The sequence below is a fragment of the Oenanthe melanoleuca genome, chromosome 2 (genome assembly GCF_029582105.1).
Source record: "Oenanthe melanoleuca isolate GR-GAL-2019-014 chromosome 2, OMel1.0, whole genome shotgun sequence".
NCBI lineage: Eukaryota > Metazoa > Chordata > Aves > Passeriformes > Muscicapidae > Oenanthe > Oenanthe melanoleuca.
The window spans coordinates 59,500,785-59,522,909 of NC_079335.1; the positions used below are offsets into that span (position 1 = coordinate 59,500,785).

At 39.1% G+C, this 22,125-nt stretch overlaps 1 long non-coding RNA gene across 2 annotated transcripts in view; it reads right to left on the reverse strand.

The window, feature by feature from the left end:
* Positions 1-2,250: 2,250 nt before the first annotated feature.
* Positions 2,251-22,125, reverse strand: part of LOC130249751 (uncharacterized) — a 39,927-nt gene continuing 20,052 nt past the window's right edge. The window contains exon 3 of one of the 2 annotated variants that reach the window (XR_008839851.1): positions 2,251-2,348. This is a non-coding gene — a long non-coding RNA (uncharacterized LOC130249751). Of the gene's footprint in view, positions 2,349-16,098; positions 16,364-22,125 lie in introns of those variants that run through there. The other variant, XR_008839850.1, reaches the window with a different exon arrangement.

Sequence of the window (22,125 nt, forward strand, 5' to 3'; positions counted from 1 at the left end):
AGCATCAGCTTGTCAACGAGGAACAATTTAGCTTCCAGAAATTATCACCATGGATTAATTTTATGAAGTCTGAAAGCAAAGCCCAGAGACAAGCTCGATCACATGTTCTATTAATTGAAAATACATGCATCTATGTATGGTCATGTTAAAAGCTACTTATTAATTTGACTAATTAAATGCATATTTTATTTTCTAGGAGTTTATTACACTTTGGGCACAAACAGGTTGATAGCAGCATTTGCACAGGAGAATGAAAAAGTTCAGAAAGCTCTTGGAATCTGGCAAGAAAAACATGGATTTGTAATGTCATAAGATCAAAAAGCTGTTGATGAAAAAGAAAGATTTTGGTCAAAAAGAAAATATTAGTTCTTATTTTTTTCAAAATGGGTGTTGAGAAGAGCTAAGTGAATAACTGTCTGTCTGGGTGCTGCAAGTGGGAACATGTCTAGATGCTATAAATTTAGAGATGAATAATCTTTCTTTATAACAAGTGTAAGAAAAAGTACAGAAAAGATGCTCCATCTCAAGAAAAGTCCATATAAGCGGAATCAGCTTCCCTATGAGGAAATAATTACAGCAAGCTGCAAAAATAGAAATAAATCTCTGACGAATTGCTGGTGTATGAATTCCTGTTACAGTTTATTTATGCAGACAATATAGTGTCTGGGATGAAACAGCTCTGTTGGCAGAACAAGCATGAGCCACTGTATGTGGGCTCTCAGAGCACTGCATGGGAGTGTTTACTTCAGCTCTCCTGGAACCATGCAGAAGTGACGTTACTATGCTAGAGCCTGAAATTAGCAGTGATACCACGGGTAGCAAGAGAAAGCCGAGTGTGTGGCTGAGATCTTCGTCATCTGACAAAAAAATAAAAACTAAAACAAAAACCAAACCCTAAAGAAGCTAAAAGGATGTATTTTAAGTATTTGAAACCTCTTCCTAAACAGATCACTCTGAATACAAAGAGGGGTTGCTAGACTCAGCCACTCACATTTTGCCACTGTGATCACTTACCTGCAGCGTTTTCTGCAGGTCAGGGCAAATGACCACTATCTGCCTCTTCATGTTTGCATGTTTATATTGCTTTATTCTTTTAAATAAGAGTTCAAGTTGTACTGGATGTTGTCAAAAAACCCCGGTAATATTTTTCTGATCTAGAGGATAATTCTGAAATTAAAATGTATTTATTAAACATGACCACTTTTATGTATGGAAGATATGCTAATCTACTCGGTTACAAGGTACCCTCAGCAGGCATTTTCATAGCTCTATTGCTGAGAACAGGCCCAAATGAAAAAGAGGAGGAAGTCCTTGTGCAAGAGGGCTGTGGCACACAACTGAAGGAGCAGGCCCTGGGAAGGCTGTCAGCACAGCTTTGCCTGCTCTGCATCACCCATCCCACTGAGCTCTGCATGCTCTCTCTGCACCCCTGGACTTGTGGATAGGCAGGGGTTAAAACCACTCTTGGAAGAAAAGTGTGAAACACCTGCCACAAGGAGACTATGGCAGCTAGAAAGCAACAGAGCAAAGAGGGACAGACAGACAAAGGGATGCTGTGAGAGCAAAAAGAACAATTCTGTGCTGTCCCTTCATGAGAGATATTCCCCATCAGTCATCATGTAGGTTTTAGAAACCAATGGATTAGCACAAGGAACAAACTCCAGCTCATGGCCTGCCTGTTTGGTCCTGCATCCCTTGAAGTAAATGACATAAGATCCATTGGCTTCAGGGAAAAAGGATCACACCCTGCCATCCCATCAGCTGATTCCTCAGACACTAAGTTTACTCAAAACCACAATTTTCTTTTGCCCTTAGTGTTCAGCTGTTGGGAGATTATTGCTAAAGTGCTTCATGCAAAGCCTGAGTATGGCCAGAGAGCAGCCACTGCTGGTGTATCCAGAGGTGGGCTCAGCAGTGATGCAGCTGTGGGAAGGGAGCTTAAACTACTTAAATCTTAGAGGTTCATTGAAGTGATATTTCATTCCCTTCTGGTCAGTGGGAGTCTTCCCATTGATGGCATCCCAGGACTGGCCTTTGTTATCAATTTATCCCTTATTTATCCTTTATTATTAAAATAAATGGTTTGTAAAAGAGTATTCTAAGGGGCAGGTGACTGAAACAGGCGCACCTGAGAAGAGCACATTTCACTTGCTCACAAAATTGCCAGTGATGAGCAGTACAGCAGAAAATCATCAAAAATATGCGCATTGAATTGAGGAAGAAGGAGGGAACAAGACATGCAAATAAACATTCTGATGCAAAATATATTTTTTCTGTCTGCAGATTCTACCAGGAATAATTTAAAAAATAGAAACAAAAGACAAGCCATGTGGAGGTGTCTCCTTTATCTGAAAGAAAAAAGAAGAAAACAAAAAGAAAAATCAACAATAAAAGCAAACAAGCAAAATAAACCAAAAAACTGCTTTTACATGATACAAATTTCTGATGGTATCAATATGTGCCCTGACTATTATTATTTTTAAAATACTCTGATTTGGCTTTTTTGAAGATGGAAGAATCTTTCCTGGGGTAAAACCTAGGATTTATATTCATCTTCAATTTATTGAGCCTTACAAAAAGATGAAAACATGCAGAACATTTTCTCTATGGTAGGAAAATGTAAGTTGCTGTGTTCTCAAATTTATCTATATTTTTAAACAGTGTCCTTACTAGTAAAGGAGGAAATTCTAAAACAGTATCTTCACTGGTGAAAGAGGAAATTCCATGAGGCTAGATATTATGGACATGCTGAAACAGATGTGAATAACTGTTGTGAAAGCTTTTTTCTACCTCTTAGAAATCCAAAACAGAACTGTTTTTTGGAGAGTGAAAGATCTTTGCAGTATCTACAGTGGGCATAAAAGCAAAGGCAGCTGACAGCATCAGTCCAAGCAGATTGAGGAGATGAATGGGTAGACTCTGTGAAAGTTAAGTAATAGTTCACAGTCATTTACAGAAAATTCAATGCAACTGCAGTCTAAAACCTATAAGAAAGAAAGAAAAAGGTCACTTCTCAATCATATAGGGGCCTATTTTCTTAGTTCCATGTATAGATATCTAATTATGTGCATACAAATAGATGGCAGTATTAAGATACTGTGCTTATTTCAGGATATCATGCAGAGATCCTTTTCAGGCACTTGACTATCGTTTCTGCTTCTCCAAGTGCTCCTACTGAGTGTCAGTAATGTTGAAACTTTTCAGGGAGTTTTTAAAAATTTCTGAGTTCTATCTTTGAAGCACTGGCTTTAGAATATATGCACTTTTGTGCCTTTTTGTCCTGTATTTATTGTATATATGTTTCGTCATTATGTGTGCAAAAAGAAAAAATATCTTTTTGCATACATATCTATTATAAAAATTCATCTGAATCGTGTGCACAGCATTTCCTCTGTATCTTTCATGATGTTATAGATGTGTAGTCTCAATTTGTTTGCTCATTTTTAACAACATTCAGTAACAGAAAAGGCTGTGTCATAATGAGCATGTGAAGTGCTGTGTCTAGCCAAAGCCATTGCTTTTCACAATGTGAGTACAATGTTCCCTAAGGCATCACTTGGTAAATGGCATTAGTATTAAAAACAAAACCTTTAGATGGGAAGGCTGGATTGATTCCTTCTTTTCACTCTTATCCTTACCATAAGAACCTGATCCATTTACCTTAACCACTGAGGAGTTTTACATTTTTCTAAGATATTGTTATAAATATGTAACAATTGAAAGGACTAGTAAGAGAAATTACTGATGTAGGTCTCAACTGGCAAGAGATGTAACAAGAAGACCACAGCCAGATATTTGGAAGCCCATCCAGGGAGCACTGCTTTAGAGCATTTTGGGGTATTACAAGACACCACAGAATAAGAGGAATGCCAGCATGCCCCTCGCTAACAGAAGAGCACCCATGGGAATAGCTGACACTGCTCCCATCACCTCTCCCAGCTCAAAACAGATTGTACATGGACTAGGATTGTGCATCCAGTTATCTGAGTTGCACCTAGCCTCTGAGACAAAGGTTTGAGGCTGTCAGCACTGCTAAAACAAAGTGTATCTTCCTACCTGTGGTGGATCCTTGGATACTCCATGTCACTCTCAGCAGAGGTTGGATATTTTGTGGTGCTACAAAGGCACTGCCATGATCTATTTAAATCATTTAGAAATTGGAGAAATATAAAAGTATTCAAGACTTACAGGGACTGATTAACGGACAGGCTGCCGTATTTTGGAAATAGCTCCAGATGACTTAAAGTTTTATTGAGAAATTCCAAGAGATGTGGAGATTTTGTAATATGTGAGATAATGGATGGCTGGTATAATATTATTTGCACTTTCACAGATTCCTGTAATATTATGGTCAGACAGCAAATTCATAAGGACTAGAAAACTAGAAGGACCCTTTCACCTTCATCAAACCTTTTCAGTGATTCCAAAACACAGACCTTTTTCTTCCCGGAAGCATAGAGTTATTTTACTTGTTCCTAAAAGCTGAGATTTTGTTGCTGCATGCTGCCACATAGAGCAGGATAGGAAGCAAGTCAATGCCTGGAGATAACAGTAAAGTAGTCACAATCCAGAGGTTTTTTCCTTCTCTTATTTTTAGATGACAGTGTAGTAAGTGGGAGAAATGGTGAAATGGTGTAGGATGTAGCTGGGAGCTAAGGCCACACAGTGGAGCAGTGAGGTGGTATAAAGCAGTTGAGAAATGAAAGTATTTCTTGGAAAGGTAATTTTGAGCACTGACCTTACATAATACATAGAATGTGAGTAGGCGCTGAAGCCATCTAAAAGAATCTAGCCCTAAACAAAAAATAAGTACTTTTTTTTCTTAAATATCTTTTTATGTTTTAGGCATAGAAATCTATCCAGACGAGAGCAATTTGACGATGATGCTTATTTGCTTACTATGAAAGGAGCAGAATGTTCTTTTAAGGAATATAAGGAAAATTTAGAAGGATCTGAGGGTTTGTCTATCCTTATGCAAAGGTCCAAACCACTGTAGGGCTATAGCATAAATTAGACCAGAGATGAGGTTTATACTCTTTCCTTCCCTACTCATGCTTCCTACTAGCTGCATGTCCTACAAGACGTCTTGTCATCAGAGCCTTGTTCATTCCTTTCATTTAGAGTTTCACAAAGTCCAGTCCAGTTGTCTGAAATCAGAGGTGTCCATGTAAAGAGGGTATAAACACTGAAGGCTTAGATATGAGCATAGATTAGCCATGGACAACAATTCTGAGAACTAAAAAAGGGAACACTGCATCACCGGATGAGCTCTGAATGGAACAAAAGGATTTGCTTAAACACATGCTCAAAATAGAAAATAATTTTAGCAATGTTGTTCAACTAGGAGGCTTTTTTTTTTTTTTCCCTCAGAACTGATCAGCAAATGAAAAGCTACAGCAAAGCAACTTCTCTTCCACTGAGCTCTCAGGGCTAAATTCTTTTTCAGTACAAGTTTTACAAACTAATTTAAGAATCTCAAACAATGGGCTGGATGATTTGAAACAGTCACGTTATCACAATCATTGTGAATGTTGCTTTTTTGGTTGGAAAGCTTGCCAATTTACCTGCCATTCCCAGGCCTGGGTGGCCTCTCAAGCAATGACTAAGCCTTTTGGCGAAGTTTAGAATTTGGAGAAGTGAAAGCATAGTTTAACTGTGTGTATACCTTTCCTTTTCAGAAGGCATGTTGCAATAAAGGCTGTAAAAATCACATCCATTCCTTCCCTTCTTGCTAGTGCTGATTTGGACAAGAAGTGTTTATGAAAGCAAATTACAGTCTGATGTCATACAAGCTGCAGTTCAGAGTCCAGAACAAAAAACATTGCCTATTAAATTGACCATATTTCTCCTATAGAATGTTATTTCACTGTTTGTCTGCTTCAGAAGAAGTCCCAGGCACATGCAATTAGGCAAAGCTTACTGGAGCTAATGTATTTATCCCAAATAGCAACAGGATACCAATCACTGACTGCAAATGTATGTACTGAACTCAACACCTGTTCATAGCTCCTATAACACACACAGGTTGGGGAATAAGATTTAATACAGTTAATAAATAAATATAATAATGCAATATAATTTTCCCTCACACCCATTTTACCTTATTGTCTGTCTTCAGGAGATGGGGAAATCTTCACAGCCTAGTCCCTTGATTTAAACTACTTAGAAAGTCTTCCCGTTACAGACTCTCAGTAGCTGTTGAAATAGGGTTGAAAACTCTTTTATCAAGCCAAATAATTTCCATAAGAGTATATCCAGCAGCTGAGGTGCATGTTATCAGCACATGTTACAAGCACTTTGCCTGTGTTACTCAAGCACCTGGCAGTTCAACCAGCCCTTAGAAAGAGGAGAGCATTCATTGTTTTCAGCACCTCACTACAACTTTTTTGATAGCTTTTAAGATGACAGAAACTTTAATGGTTAAATGTGGGAATCTGGTTTTCCTGCAAAAGCCCAGAGTACATAGAACCAATGTTAAAAGATTAGAAGCTAGATTTCATGAATACTGAACACTAATCAGATTTTTTAAAATATCAGTAATTTCACATTTTGTTGCAGCCTTTGTTTGCAATTACTCAACTTAGTTCCATTTGAAAGGATGTCTAAGAAGACCCCACTAGGCCCCATTCAAATATTTTAGTTCAGAGAACTCTCTGAACTAGGGATGTAAATTCATCCTTTGCACTTTATTTCAAGTAAAACTCAGTCCACCATCACTTCTGGTTTAGACCTTCCTTTTCTGATTTTATTCTTCACAGCAGCAGGAAGGATTTTAAAACTGAGCTGTTTATAGCCTTAACCCATTGAATTACTTTCTGGTAAAGTGGTTGGAAAAGTCTTCCTTTGGAAGAACAAGTGACAGTGTGTAAGTATTCCAAATCATAATGAAGTCACCAATAAGTTTCTGGGTTTAAAAATGCTTTCCTTTACTTGTGTAGCACAAATGAAGTCAGTGGGGTTTCAAATTAAATAAAACTTGGCACTTCTTCTCAAAAAGCCATATTTTGTTTTGCTAGATCTGCATAACTCAAAATTGCTTAAGTGAAAGTTTCTTGCACATAAGAGAGATGAATTTAGCACAAGAAAGAAATTCTCTCTTAATTTAAATCTCTAAGGCAAACAGGTGTTAGTCTGTGCACAATTTGGCCCTCTGGGCCCTTTTATTCTACCTCTACATTTATGTTCTCTCTAAAACAATTGTGTAATTTCATCATGCACTCAAAGATAAAATACAACCTGTCACTCTGAGACCAAGGCATGGATCTCCCAGCTCTGAACAATGTTAGTCATATGATAAATGAAAGAAACAGAGAATAAATGCAATGTCAAAATAGCACTCGAGAAAGCCATCTTCTTTTATTCTGATTTTTCAATTTTGCCTAAGATATGAAGAAAAGCATGGAAGTGTTGTAGATTTTTTTTACTCACTGTTCAAATATGTCTAGAAAAAAAAAGCAATAAGGATTAGTCACTCTGTTTTCATGCCTTTTATTGTTATTTTATGATCTCAGAGGTCTCAAGCAAGAGTCACTAATGTTTGTAATTACATCATCTTCTCTGAAAATTTTTATTTGCGTTTACCTAAAATAATGAGTTAAGAGTAATTCCAAGCTAGGTAAGTACTGACAACACATTTATTATCAACTATATAGAATATCAGTTAAATTGTCATACACAGGCAACCCAATTGAACAACAGTTCTACTCAAGTAATTAAAGCACTTTGGGCTGTTTTGACATTCCTGGCTTTCTTTTGAAGGAAACAAGCAAAAATCTTAGTTCCGACCACACGAGTCTGGAGATGCATAAGTGTCTTCTGGCGGACAGCAGTAACCAAGGAGGTTCTCTGCCTGTCTCTGAAAAGATTGTGGGGAGCAGATGCTCAAACTCAAGGCTCCCCAGGGAGTTTGTCACAGCCACCAATTATTACATTTGAAGAAGCTGGCTAAAAATAAATCTTATTTCTTTCCTGTCCTCTGTTCGAACATGAAAGTAAAATGGTGTATATGCATGGCCAAAAACCCCCAAAACCACAAAAACCACTTACCTCCTTTTCACTGCTGCCTCATTAAAGCATCATGTAGATATGAAGGAAGAGAGGGTGTTCCTTGGTGAATATTTAATTTTCTTTGTGAGTTCAAGGGAATCCACTCCTAGCATGTTTTGGAAATGCAGGGAAATGGGCTGGGATCGGGTGGCATTTGGCATGCCAAAGAATTGACTCTCTTTCTGCCAGTGGCCAGCAGGAGACAATGTTGCAGTGTTAATAAACCGCAATTAATTCCAGCTCCTGAAAAGCAGTGAGCTCTGCTGACTACCTAGGAATTCTCTAACGGTCAGTAAAGAAGTGTGAATAATATTTTTAAGTCTTTAGAAAGGACTGAAGCATAAACAGCATTAAGGTGGGCTTTTTGAGGAGCTGTACTAGTTTACCTCTCCTAGAACAGATCTAAACAAATTTCTTCAGTTTTTGGAAGCCTTTCAGGAATTTGTAAGAATTATTTTACAAAGCTAGCTTGTGTGGGTGTTCTTGTACTCCTGATGACATAAGGCTGCACCATCCTAAAGGAAAGATTTTGAAGATATTTTTGGACTAATTTTTTGGAAGATACCAGTTTACAAACTGCTTCATAGGGAGTTTTATCATAGGAAGTTTCATCAGTTTGAACACAGAAAGAATTCTGATATCCTGTTAATGTGCAGGGATGTGATAGATCCACCCACACATAGTGTGTGTACAGAGAGAAAGAGGGACAAACGCATAGGTGCTCTGTTCTGGTGGTGGCTCTTAATTCCCTGGTCTTCTGAGAACTTTCAGAAGAAGGATTTAACTGGTCTCCATTTTTGGGCTTCGTAATACACAGTCTTTTGTGTAACAAGAATTGGATTTGATCCAGGGTCTTCATAATTTTTACGTGTCCAGTATTTTTCCATTTATTATCCACACACAAAACAGGACACGGAGAGAAGTCAACACATCACCTTGTTCTCAATTCTCCCTCTCTGCCATCCTCCTCTATCTGGTGTTATAATGCTGAGACTTGCTAGCAGTGGGAGTGGGAAGCCATGAGGTGAGTTGTCAGCAGTCCAAGCAAAAAGGCAGAGGAACAGTGTGAACAGCTAGACTTGAAGAAAAGCTTCATTTGACAATGCATGTTACTCTGACAATTTGCCTTCCTGATTGTTTCCTTTATTCTTTCATCAACTGGTGTTTGTTATTGAGTAAATCATGCACATCAAGGGAAAAATAGCACCCTGAACCACAGATGGGTCACTTTCATTTTCTCAGGGGTTTTTTTGCTTGGGTGGGATGGGTACAGAGGCTCAAGCTGAAGTACTAATTTCTTAAGTACTTCCTCAAATATAAGTCCAGTTCATAAAGTGGCAAATTAAGACTTATCCGAAGAGTTATAACTAAATGAAGAAAAGCTGCAAGGAGGACCTAGTAGCCTACACACTCTTTTCCTCCTTTTTTCCCCCAGCGAAAGCAGAACACTGTCACATTTCTACTCATCCCTCTCTGAAGTTCAGAATACCAGAGAAACTTGGAATACCATGTTTCAGAGTTTGATAGAGAACAGCCATTAAATCAGAAATATGCTTAGAGAATAAGACCTGTCAGGGGAAATGCTATCATGCACCCTTCAGGAAGATTCATCTTTCCTGTGATTGAGCATGTCTTTAATAAGAGTCTGGCTGCAGAAGAGGGGCACTGGTGCAGCTATTCTTAGAGATCAGCCAACAGGACCAACAGGCTTGTATGTCACTCTTTATGGCTCAGAAGGGGTTTGGATGCTGAGTTTATCAGTTCTGACAGAGACTCTATGATCTGTGTCAATGTGAGGAGCAATCTGAGGGCAAAGCAAAGGGGAAATGCAATGATAGTTAACTGCTGTTCACAGCTGAGCTGAAGGCACAGACACTGAGCTTTACCTTCAACCACAGGAGCCCAATTGTCATAGGAAAGAGCAGGGCTGGTGACTACAGAAAGCTGCCTAAATTCCAAGACATGCTGGTTTCTTGGCTATGGAACTTTGGTTTTTTTACGAAAAAGAAGGCAATAAACAACTCAGAGACTGGGTTTAAAACACACAGTTGTTATTATGGCTATGCCAAAACTAACCTTGAGAGTTCTTGCACTAAAACAATGATAATCCCCAGCAGAAGCAGTTACAGAGCCTTTGGCTATGTAGTGAGCAGTCAGTATTTCTGGATGACTACTTGCTACATTATAAAAATGCCAGCATACTGGATATTTATTTGCAGAGCAAACCACTGTCATGAAGGGTCACTTTTGACATCCAGGTGACTGTAGTTACATTGCAACTACTTAGGCTTTTGCTAGAAAAGCATTAATAGCTCATTTCTCTGCGTCCTGAATCATCAGTGACAGGCAATTTTGGAAAAGGATTCATACTTAGGGGACAAAAAATGACAACTCCTGATTGCCAGCATGATCCACGTATCTTGCAAACTCTGCAGTGAAAACAAATTTCAGTCTTCAGTGGCTGCATTTCAAATCAATAGGTCAGCTTACCTCTAAGATAGAAAGGGGGGAGATTTATCTGTATTAAACTGTGAAATGTTGCATTGAACAGTAGGACATCCTCCATTAAAAGCAAATTGGAGAACATTTGCATGGGCTGCCATGAGTAAGGCTATGCAGAAACTGCTAATACCATGCATTTCATATAGTAGTTACATGGCTATTGATCAATGCTAATACTGCCTCAAGTAGTTCTTTGATTAAAATAATTTTGTTCTTGTTGCTGTTGTAAATTAAGACAATTAGGGCTTTCTTCACAGATAGTGACTTGCTAACTTCATCTATGCTAACTGCTCTGAGCACCAGTATTGTCTTCTATATTATGTCTCCCCAATGCCTCAGGCTTTACTGACCTTTTTTTTTTCCATGCTGACTGGCTTATTCTTAATGGTATCTTCCTCTTTTGCCTTGTGCCTAATTGTCCAAGTTGCATTATGCACAATCCTTTCTTGGTACCTTATGTGTGATATTTCACTTTCTCACTTTGCGCTGAATGATTCTACACTGAACCAAACATATCCAGTCTTGACTTTGCCATGTCAGAGTCCTCATGATCAGAATCTGTCAAGCTCCATAGCTGAGGCCCTTTACTTGGGTGGATTATCTGCACCCAACAAAGAGGATTTTGCCCTCTGTTCATTCAGACTCAACTGCCTGAGGATATAACCAGCTCATTGGTTAAACAACTTCCTACATCACAGAAGTATACACCGCAAACCACTTCAAGGGATGAGAGGAGTAATTCTTCAAATAAACTTGCACAGTGATGGAAACATCACAGGATTTATTATGTATGCTATCAACTGTTTTCCAGTTTGCTACGCAGTTGATAGCACAGTTGAGTTTTGTAATATTTTGTAGTTCTTTTGTAAGTGATTTTTGTAAGAGACTTATGCTAACTAAAACCAACCAACTTAAAATGGTCTGGATCCTCTAAAATACTTTCAGTAGTTGTTACTATCTGGTCAACACTTGGAGATATAACCTTATGTCACCTAAATGTGGAAGCTCCCAGGGAGTCAGGTCTGTTTCACAGCAGCAGATTTAAGAAATGAAGAGCATTTATTCCCTGGCTGTATAGATAATTCCACAAGATGTAGGAAGACCCTCAAGATGTTATCACAATTGCCCAGTTCAGTAACTGAATTCTGAACCACATCCCTCATACACTTTTGATCCCAAATGTGCCACTACTCAGCAAAAAATGTAGCCTGCCATTTTATTTATTACAAATTCTGCAGTCTTAACAGAAAATGAAAGGTTTCATCTCAGATAAGTAAAGCTGCCTCATGTTTTATCTTCAGATGACATTCTCCTTAAAGACACAATAAACAGAAAAGCAGTATTTACTGACAGATGTTGAAAATTACTTTGCTGGTGTCCACAGATGTATTAATCTATCATAGATAAAATCTGCCTCTTTTTCCCCCTTCCACTCTCTACAGGTCAGCCAAAATAATTTCACCACTTTTTAAGATCACAATTTGATTTCATGTATCTGATCATCAGTTATTAGCTTCTTCATAAACTCTTTTTTTGATGCACTCTATCACACTAGAGATAAAACAAAGGTCACAGGAATAGTTCTGTGAAGACAGTAAATCTTGGTACTGCAGAAAGCAATGCTTATGGTTAGAAGACAGCTGTACAAGTGATTTTCATGGTCTGTGCCAATAAGATGGGAGAGTCATAGCTACAAATCTTTCTTTAGAAGAAGCACCATTCACTAGCATAGGCAGAAAGACAAAACATCTTTAAGGGATTTTTTTATTATTCACTTGAGATTTTTAATTCTAGAACCACGGAAAGACCATAGAAATTCTAGAACCATAGAAATACCATTAAGGTGTTAGAAACTAAAGAAAAAACCAGCAAGAATAACATAAGGAACATATGGGACTGACTTCTAGGCTAGTCATGGTCAAAAGAGTAAGTTGCCTACAGAAGACAAAGGAGAGAAGGGACAGAGAAGGGCAGAGTGGGAAAGTGAGAGAGAGAGAGACACTGTAGTTTGAGGAGAAGCTCTGAGGTGCTAAAAATAGTATTCTGGAGGGCCTATAGGACTCGTTAAGATGATATAATCTGATGAGGAAGCTGAGAATCATATGCAGGATTTTTTTTTTTTCCTAATTCTATGAATCTTCTATGCTTCTTACACTGAAAAAGAACTGGTTTCATGACCCTCACAGCTCTCATCACTTGTCTGCTTCTTCCATAATACATCTGAAAACACAAATGTAACCTTCGAACACCCAGGTGGGTTAGAGAGATGAGAAAAAGTGAGAAATAAGAAAAATGAGAAATTTGTCTTGAGAGGAGCTGTACCACAGTGATCAAGATAAGAGATTTCATGGTTGCCTTGTCCCGACATAAGGAGTTCAAGCAAACATGTCCAGTATGATGGCACTCAAACATAACTTCTTGTTGTTGTCATCTGGACGGGTCTCTCCCAAAACCATATAACACAATCTTCTGCATTAAGAACAGGAAGAGGAAGATGATCCTTCCTCTCTGCTCAGCACTGGTGAGGCTACGTCTGGATAACTGCATCCAGCTCTGGGCTTCCCAGCACAGAAAAAGGCAGAAAAGATGATTATGGGAATGGGAGGAAAAGCTGAGACAGCTGGGACTACAAAGCCTAGAGAAGAGAAGGCTCAGGGAGGATCTTATCAAACATGTAAATATCTGAACAGATAGTTCTCTCTATAGCCCAGGGAAAGGACAAGAGCAATGAACACACAAGGAAATGCATACTTTTCTATCTGAGCACCAGGAAACCCGTGTGACCTCGTGTCTTGCACCTATTATTCGTTATAGATGAGGCACAGAAGTTAATTCCCAACCCTGTGAAGACTTTGTCAAACAATGGCACAGGCCCAGAGCATCCTTGTACCACTGACTGCCTAGAAACACCCAGGTTTGCAAATCTAGCTTGACCAGCAGGGAAGAGAAATGCATCCAGCTCTCACCAGCTGTATGTGCCTATGGAGAAGGAATAGAAGAGAACACCTTGGAATATTTGCTCTCAGTTTTTCTGCCTTTTGGTGCTTGGGACTTGATCTAAGTAATTTACTGCCCAGTGATAACTGTTGTCCTAAAGTTAGATCTATAAAAATTAATAAACTCTACAAGGAGTTACAATTTTATTTATTCCCAGTCATGTATGCCTAGCTTTACTACCCAAGATAATCAATTCCACAAGATGAGTACATTGCTGAGTTATAGCTGTTTCACACAAGTGTATTTTGAGACAAACACATACAAAATTTGATTCAGAGCCTTCAATATTGAAGGCATTAAATGAGTGAGACAGCAATGCCATTTGTTGCTGTTAATTATTAATTAATTGTGAATGGATAATTAGAACTGAACGCAGCATTCTTTGTATTGGTTTTGTACTGAGCAGAATGACTAATCTAAGGCCATTGGGGTGGCTGTGCTATCTTGCAAACACTTTTTGATATCGTAATTTTGGAGCCACGTGCTCCCTTCAACTGCTGTACACATGCTGCTCCCGCTGGATGGATGAGGATGGACATTCTGTCTATGCCCTGTTCAAGGGCAAGGTACAGAGACCAATAAAGGTATAAAAAAGAATAATATGTCATGCTACAGTCCTCACCACCATGGGGAAAGAAAGAGAGCATGCTGGCTACTTTTCTCAAAAAGAAAATATTGTGGCAATGACTTCCCTCACACCTGTGAATGGATTTCCCAGACTAGAGTTACTTCTCCTCTGGACTAGTCCAAATCTGTAAGTATTAAAAAGAGTATTAGTGACATTGACCTGCTGCTAAAACACTAATGCAGTTCATAAGGCAGATCAGCATCATTCACCTCATTTGGCAGGATGGAAACAGGGGCAGAGGAACTTGCCTAAGGTCTTCCAATATGCCAAGTGATGGAGATAGAAATAGAAGTTCTTCTCCCTGACTCCCAGCTTCATGTTCTCTCTATTGCATGTCAGAAAGGATCCCGCACATTTAGGAGAGATGTACAAGTAGAAAACTCGACAAATTGAAAATAGCTATAAATATATATATATATATATTTGTGGCTGCAGAAGAAGAAACTCTTCTCTGAAGTCGATAACCAAACTCTCATTTCAGGTAAGGAAGACAGTAGATGGCAGTGTCCCCCAATACTTCCTAGGGAGACACAGATCTGACACTCAACATCCCTGCTACAGAGCACAGTCCCACACCCCAGCCAGTGACAGATGCCAGACAGAACAGACTTCACCCCCCCCCACCACCCCCAAGTTAAAACCAGGCAGGGTCTGGAAGAGCTGCAGGCTCTCATCTCATTTCTCCTTAGGAAAGCCTTGTAGCTCACTTTTCCTGTCTTGCAAGTCAAGCTACTATAACTGACATCTGACAGATGACAGTAGAAGACCATTCCTGGACTGAAGGAAACAGTGGTCAGTCAGCTCATCAAGTATGTTCCATAGTAATAAATCATGGCAGCTTTCCATTTCTTAAAGTCCTGACATCTGGCCTTCAGATAGAAGGTATTAAAAAGCCAGGAAAAAGGTCCCAGGGCAGAACAGAGATCTGGCTACAAATTATGTGTTTCCACTGGCTTCCCGTGTCACAATGAACAACACAGTATGTCCCTCTGCATTCTGGTTCCTGTTGCAATGCAAAAATGTCTGCTTTGGGATATGTACTAAACATTAAAAAAATTCTGCTCTCTCAATCAACAAAAGAATTCAGAATAACTCCAATGACTCAAAGAATCAGACTTCTGTGACAGATACTAAAATATCTGCTGAAGTCTTCTCATAGGAAATTGAGATTATTCCATTAATCTTTGGAAGACAACTGCCATATAGAGCCCTAAGAGAAACCTAGAAGAGAGATAAAGAAATAAATTTGGAAAGAAGCAGCATTCCATAATGACTCTCCTAAAAACAGATCAAAACTGGGAACTGTTGTAGGGCAGGTACTTTTCAGATTTCTCTGAAAGAAAATGAGCACAACAAATGAACTCAATGGAAAGGTCAAGAATTAATACATCTACCACTTCTAATGTTGCTGGGTATTCTGTTCCCTTGTAAAAATCAACATAACTCTGTCAACCACAATACTGGTATGTACAAGCTCATCACCTGACCTCTTTCTGAGCTTTGGTATTATCTTGGACTCTGAAGACTTTTATTAGAGGACTTTGCAGCAAAACAACTGGTGCAGAGCACAGTGATGTGAACTTTTAACACCAACCATCAGACTACAGCAGGACATAAACTGGCCCTGGGTTCAGGGTTAAAGAATAATGCCAAAACAAGCCAACATGATAGAGTATGCCACCAGCATTTAAAATTAGCCTTAGTGAGTCATTCAGACGTGCTAGAAGAGCAGATCCCAAAGCACACACATTCTTAGCCTTCTTCCTCTAAAGCTCCAGAGTGACACTAAACTTTTAACTACAGCATCCTAGTGAGCTGGTTTAGATATACAAAAAGAGATAGAAAACAATAGTTTTAAATGCACTCAAAACATACTGTGATGCATCCCATGGTAGTGAAGGTCACAGAAGAATAAAGTGGGGGGACAGGAACAGATTTTTAAACCAGTTTTCATCACTAGCTAACTGCAAAGCTTTCTATTTCTTTCCAACGTGTTGAGTGGAAACTTTCCTGCAGTTACAACAGCACAAGATGAGGAATTTCAAGACTTCCATAGGCAGGAAGTGGAAAGATTCTCCTGCAGAAACTGCCAAAATGCTGGATTTGTAGCTATGGTCAGTGAAAACACCTCCTCACACAGTGCATCTTGCTGCTTCGTTTTCAATGGTCCACTCAGTTGTGCTGCAATTGCTGTGGGGAGGGGAAAGAAAAAAAGAAAATAAGAGACAGGCAGCTGCACCTGAAGCTCCCTCACATGATGATTTTAGAGCTCTTGCATGGTCTGAACTGATTCTTCAGATCTTTCAAAGAGTAAGGAAGATAGATTTCCCAACAAAGATTGGTTTCTATGATCCTCTCCAAATGAATTCACTTGGTCATATGCGGGCATCTCACATTTTGTGCAGTTAAAAGTTTGCCTGGTTTGTGTGTCCAAAGCTAGAAGTTTCAAGAAACCACTCAGAAAGAACCAGTGAAGGACATAGAAGAAGAGGTTGCTCTGCTGTTTGGGAAGAAAATGAAGAACACTTGTATGTGGATCCGTAATTTTTGGAGTCTCCATGGTACACAGGTATCTTTTAATTAGGCACTTTGCCAGAAGCTGAACAAGGCATGAATGGCAGAAGACAGTTTCTCATCAGAGAAACTTGAAAAAAGGACATTAAATTACCTTTGTTTAAAGACCTTTAAGGGCATAATATTATAGCTATCCTACCTGTCAAGGCAAGCTTCTGTCTTAAAATCCCCGTACTATATATGAAGTCAAGAAGGCCTTTACATGCTTTATTTAGTAAAACGCTGTCTAGGCCATTCCTGCTTCTCTGCATCAGCCAGGCACACTACAGCACACCACTCCTCCTGGACCTTGCTATATCCATCCTGAAATGTCCTGAACACACATTCTGTTGCTGTGGTTTTAGCACTAACTTAATGAAAGAATAAGCTTTTCTCAAGGGTATCAGCAGCAGTACCTCAGGAACATGCTGGCAGGTGCTCAGCATCACAGACCTTGTGTAACTCCACAAGATGAATTGCCAAGTAATAGCTTGGGCTGGGGTTCAAAAGTTGCTTCTGTTGGCACTTGCAGTTGTGCCACTGGTGACACTAAAGACAGAGAAAGGATCCAAATTTAAGCATCTGACAGGTGTTGCCCAGGAATCTGAATAACAGAATTTATACACTTCTCAGACTCCACAGTTTTCTTTGAGAAAAGCAAGCCTCAGGCTCATCTGATGTCACAGAATCCAGTGACTTTGAAGATTATGAAATTGATGGGCAGTCTCTCTGAACACAGGGCGAAGCTTCAAAACAAAACACTGCTACAAATCCTTGCCTTCTAGATGTGCCTGTGTTTTCCTTTTCTCCCTGAGCCATCAGGAGAACACCTTGTCACTGTCCACTCTTCTAACCAGCGAGTCCTTCCGAGTGCCCCCGAGCCAGCGTCAAGCCCTGGCAGAGTCAGAGCAGCACACGCGATGTGACCGCACAGGGCTCGGCTGTGCCCTCCAGCTCTGCTGTTTGCACCCAGCATACCTTGCCATCAGACTCTGTGTCACATTCTGTCCCAGTCCATGTGCAGGCATGCTTGTGCTTCATGTCACTTGTAATAAAGAATAATTTTAAGAGGGATTGTCCTATTCTGTAATAGTTGCAACATACATACAGCTCACAGAACCTCTTTCTGCCTGCTTTCATAGAAGCCTGAGTTGAACAGGGCTATGACAATAATTGATTATTTTTTTAGTTCAGCAGTCTAAGCAAACAAAAAATAAATATTAGGTTATACTCTTATTAACCAGAATACAATTTTTCTGCTTCAATTCCCCTGCTTCCTTCAACAACAAAAGTATCACAGAGTCACAGAATAAAATGATTTGGACGGGACTACAAGGATCATCTAGTCCAGCTCTGAAGTATCTATGATATAAGTAGCTATCATACTTCTTTCCCCCAAGGAATAATGCCCTACAATAACTGACCTCTACAGATTTAATATTTTCCAGCCATATTTTAAAGAGACAATACATTCTTTGTTTTACTATATGATGTGCCAGAAGATCCTGAAGAATGTAAATCACAATTTCAAACTTTATTCCTCAAAATACATGAATAGAAAAATTCAATAATTAATTTGGTGATCTACTACTATGACATCTTTCATTTCATCACTTGGTTCAAACAGCATCCAACATTTGCTTTGCTGGTCTTTTAAGTATCTAGCACAAACACATGTTGAGAAAAATAGTTTGAAGGTTTTCTCATCCTTTTTATCTATTTTTCAAACAAAATTTCAGGATTTACATTAATTGTTTTGCTTTACACTTTCAAACCTAATTAGCAAACTAAGCTATTTTATAAGGAAACAGAAATGAATGTTTGTAGTACATAAGGTTCCAAAGGCCTCCCAAAAAAATCAGTTTTACTTTCTATATTTTATGGTGAAGCTACTGGAAAAGCTGCCATCCTAGCCAAGGAGTCCACAACCCTCACTGGCAGGCCAGAGTAGGACTGGAGAATAAGAGCAGCATGAGAGGGCAGTTAGAAGACTTTTTGCCAGCTCGTGTTATACATTCATTCCACTAGGAGTGAAATGCAAGTGAAAACATTCATTATATATATACGTTATGATGTATATATATACTGCAATAGCAGCATGCATTCGATGACTGACATTCAGCTGTGCCACTGCGCATGAAACCTCACTGTCATCCCTAGCTGACCCCTGACTCTCAGCAGTAGCCCGGGACTACTCCTTGCAAAAGCACATACCCCACTACATGAGTCACAGCTGTATAAAACCCTGGCAGGAGTAATCTCCTGCAAGGTCTTCCATCTAGAAATCTCAAGAAATGTGAATCTATCTTGAAGTGTTCTATTCCAGGACTCCCATTAAAACTATATTAAGATAAAGTTACAAACAGGATCCTCATGGTATAAAATACCCACCTCTCCCACATCTTTATGGTGACAAGCTTCTTTAAATCCTGGCAATGTCCAGGCTCTGGTGTTTCAGAACAAGAATTTTAATTGGATGGCTAACCTATTAATTTATATTAAATGAAATCAAAGCTAAAGCTCAAAAAGAAATCTAAACTAATATTTTCAGGTTTTTTCTCCCTTTTTGTTTGATAATCATTATACTCTGTTGAATAACCAGTGTATTTCCCAATATAGCTGCAAGGAATTTCACAATAGCATTCATTCATTTAAAAAACAGGAGAGAGTCAAAGCTCTTCTGTCTTACATCACTTTCAATGAATGCTTTAGAGTGAAATGGCAATCATGAGACCTCCAGCCTACACAAGGAGGAAGTGGTTTTGCAGGCTTGCCAGATTAAAGAGTGACATCACATTATCTTCGTCAATGCTGATTCCAGCTCTTCGATAATCAGGCAAACATGGAAAGTGCTGTTCTCGTATCACATGGTCAGACATCACTTTCCATTCATTAGTGGAGCTAGCAGTGCCTGCCTCAGCAGAAGCTCTGCCTCCTCTACTGTAGGAAACTTGCAAAAGCTAAGAAAATGGGACAGAAAGAGCAGCCTTCTCTACTCCTTGGCTGACCTATTCAAGATGCATATACCAAAGCCACTTGCCATTTGTTTATATCACAAATCAGGCAAAATTAAAACCCTGTTCTTGTACAGAAAAGACTGTTACGTGCCATCACTTTCAAACAAGTGTTGTAATTTTTGTGTATAAGAGTGAAACCTTCTGAGAGACCCAGGTTTTCAAATTGCTTATGAAACATGGACTTAAACCACGAAAGAAAACATTAGTGTGTGTGTAGTACCCCTTTCTGAAAATGCTCTAACACAAACTGCAGATCATGGACAAGATCCCACTGATTAAGAATTTGAGAAGGACACCACAAAATTTTTGGTGACTTTTTTTTTCCACAGAGTGCCAGCAATTCCAGTAACAGACTTGCACTTTGCTGTAAGAGTTATGCACTGAAACTTTGTTGAAATAAAAGATAGCTTGGGTTCATAGCAAACACTTCAGAGAGTTTTCTGAGTTTACAAATTACACCATGTATGGTTTCTGTTAACAGAAATTTGGGCTTAACCTGCAGCCTTCTTGAAGTGAAGAGGCAAGAACATCTTTCTATAGACAGCTATATATAGGTCTAACATATTACACAGCACAGCTGATACACGCTCCTGATCAGCCTGGAGAGGAAATTATCTGTCACATATGGTCTCAAAATTACATTCATTGCTGTCCTTTAGCTGAGACTTAATGCTTCTTCCCTACATAGAACACAGTGTAGAGATGTAGTTATTCAACACTTCTCAACAGAACTCCAAAAAACTTGCCAGGTCTTTTAAAGAAGAACAGGTGTGGTCTGTGCCCCAGAGATACTGCGTGGTCCAAGGCACCCCCATTGCAGAGCTCTTACACCTGTCATGTTAGTCAATGTCCTACAGCAGAGCCATGCAGAGCACTGGCAGCAGATTCTAGCACAAGGCTTGCTTCAGAAGCCCCAGAGATTCATTCAAAGCACAGTACCAGACAGCAGATGAGGTAAAGATGAGGCAACAAGCTTCTCTCCTCAGGTCCCTTTTTGGCTTCTTCTTTATTCATTTCTACTCTTCATTCTCAAAGGCTGGAAAACTAATTCCTCGTCATCTGGGCTGGGAGAAGAGAACAGGCATGGAGATAGTAAAGGGAAAATCTTCAGCTGAGACTGGGCCTTGAGAGATCATTCTATCAGCCCAGACTCACAACTTCTGCAGATTTAGACTTGTCTGAGTTTGGAATCCAATTAGGCAAGAGATCCAGATGAAGCTTTCCTCATGGCTGAGGCTTTTAAAAGGTTCTTCTTTTTGACCATCCAGAAGGAGACCGGGTCACCAAAGTCAACATCTCAATAAAAGCATACATAACCTTGTTCTGTTTTATGCTTCATGATTTCTGTAGGGAAGACCTCTTTAGGACCTCAAATCTTTGTCTAAGCTTGTCTAAGAAGCTATTGAAGGAGGGAAAAGGAATGGAGAAACGGGGGAAGTACACTGTAGGCCTGAAATATTTCCACTTCATATCAAAAGTTTCCTTGATTGCTTGATGACTTATAAAACAAACAAACAAACAAACAAAAACAAAAACCAAAACCAAAATAAAACAAAACAAACAAACAAACAAACAAACAAACATAAAAAAAAAAAAAAAAAACAAAAAAAAAAAACAAAAAAAAACCACCTTTTTCAATGGCAGGATTAAAAACACAGCTCATCTAAACTCAGTTTACCCTCACTGTTAATCTCTGGGAACTCTGGGTAAGATTAGAGGTGAAAGACACCAAATCTTATCAGACTAGAAGCAAGTTGTTCCCTGAAGTAAACTAAGTTCCCTTTTTCGTTTGCACAGCTAAGTCATAGGCGGCAGAGGAGGAAATCTCCCAAGCCTGTCAGACCCAAAAGTGGTATCACACGACAACGCCCACAAGGTTAAATAAGCACCATTCTGATAAACGCCGGTCAAACAAAGGAAAGAATTACTGCTCCCTTTGTGAACTGGAAATCCCAATCAAGATTATAATCCCCAGACGCTATGCCCCCAAAATAAGAATTTATAAAAAGAAAAAATGCACAAATGTACATTAGAAAAAAATCAACCAAGGAGGTCTGTCATTGGTACTGTTACATACACACTCACATAGTTCTTTTGAACTGAAGCACTCTACAAATGAGTGCATCTCCACAAGAGTTGTCATTGTAAGAATGAAATTTCTCAGCTCTCAGGAGGCAGTAAACAGTAAATCATTTCAATCAGGAAACCTGGATAGCAAACAGCAAGTGTACCTTGTAGCAGAAATTCACTTCCTCAAATTAGTGGCATTTGCACTGAATTTATAAAAATCCATTTTAGCCACTTCTCTTAACCTAGAATCTTGGGTTCACGATAGATGAAAATGCTCTGACCACAGACATTTCCTAACTGAAAAGGAATTGG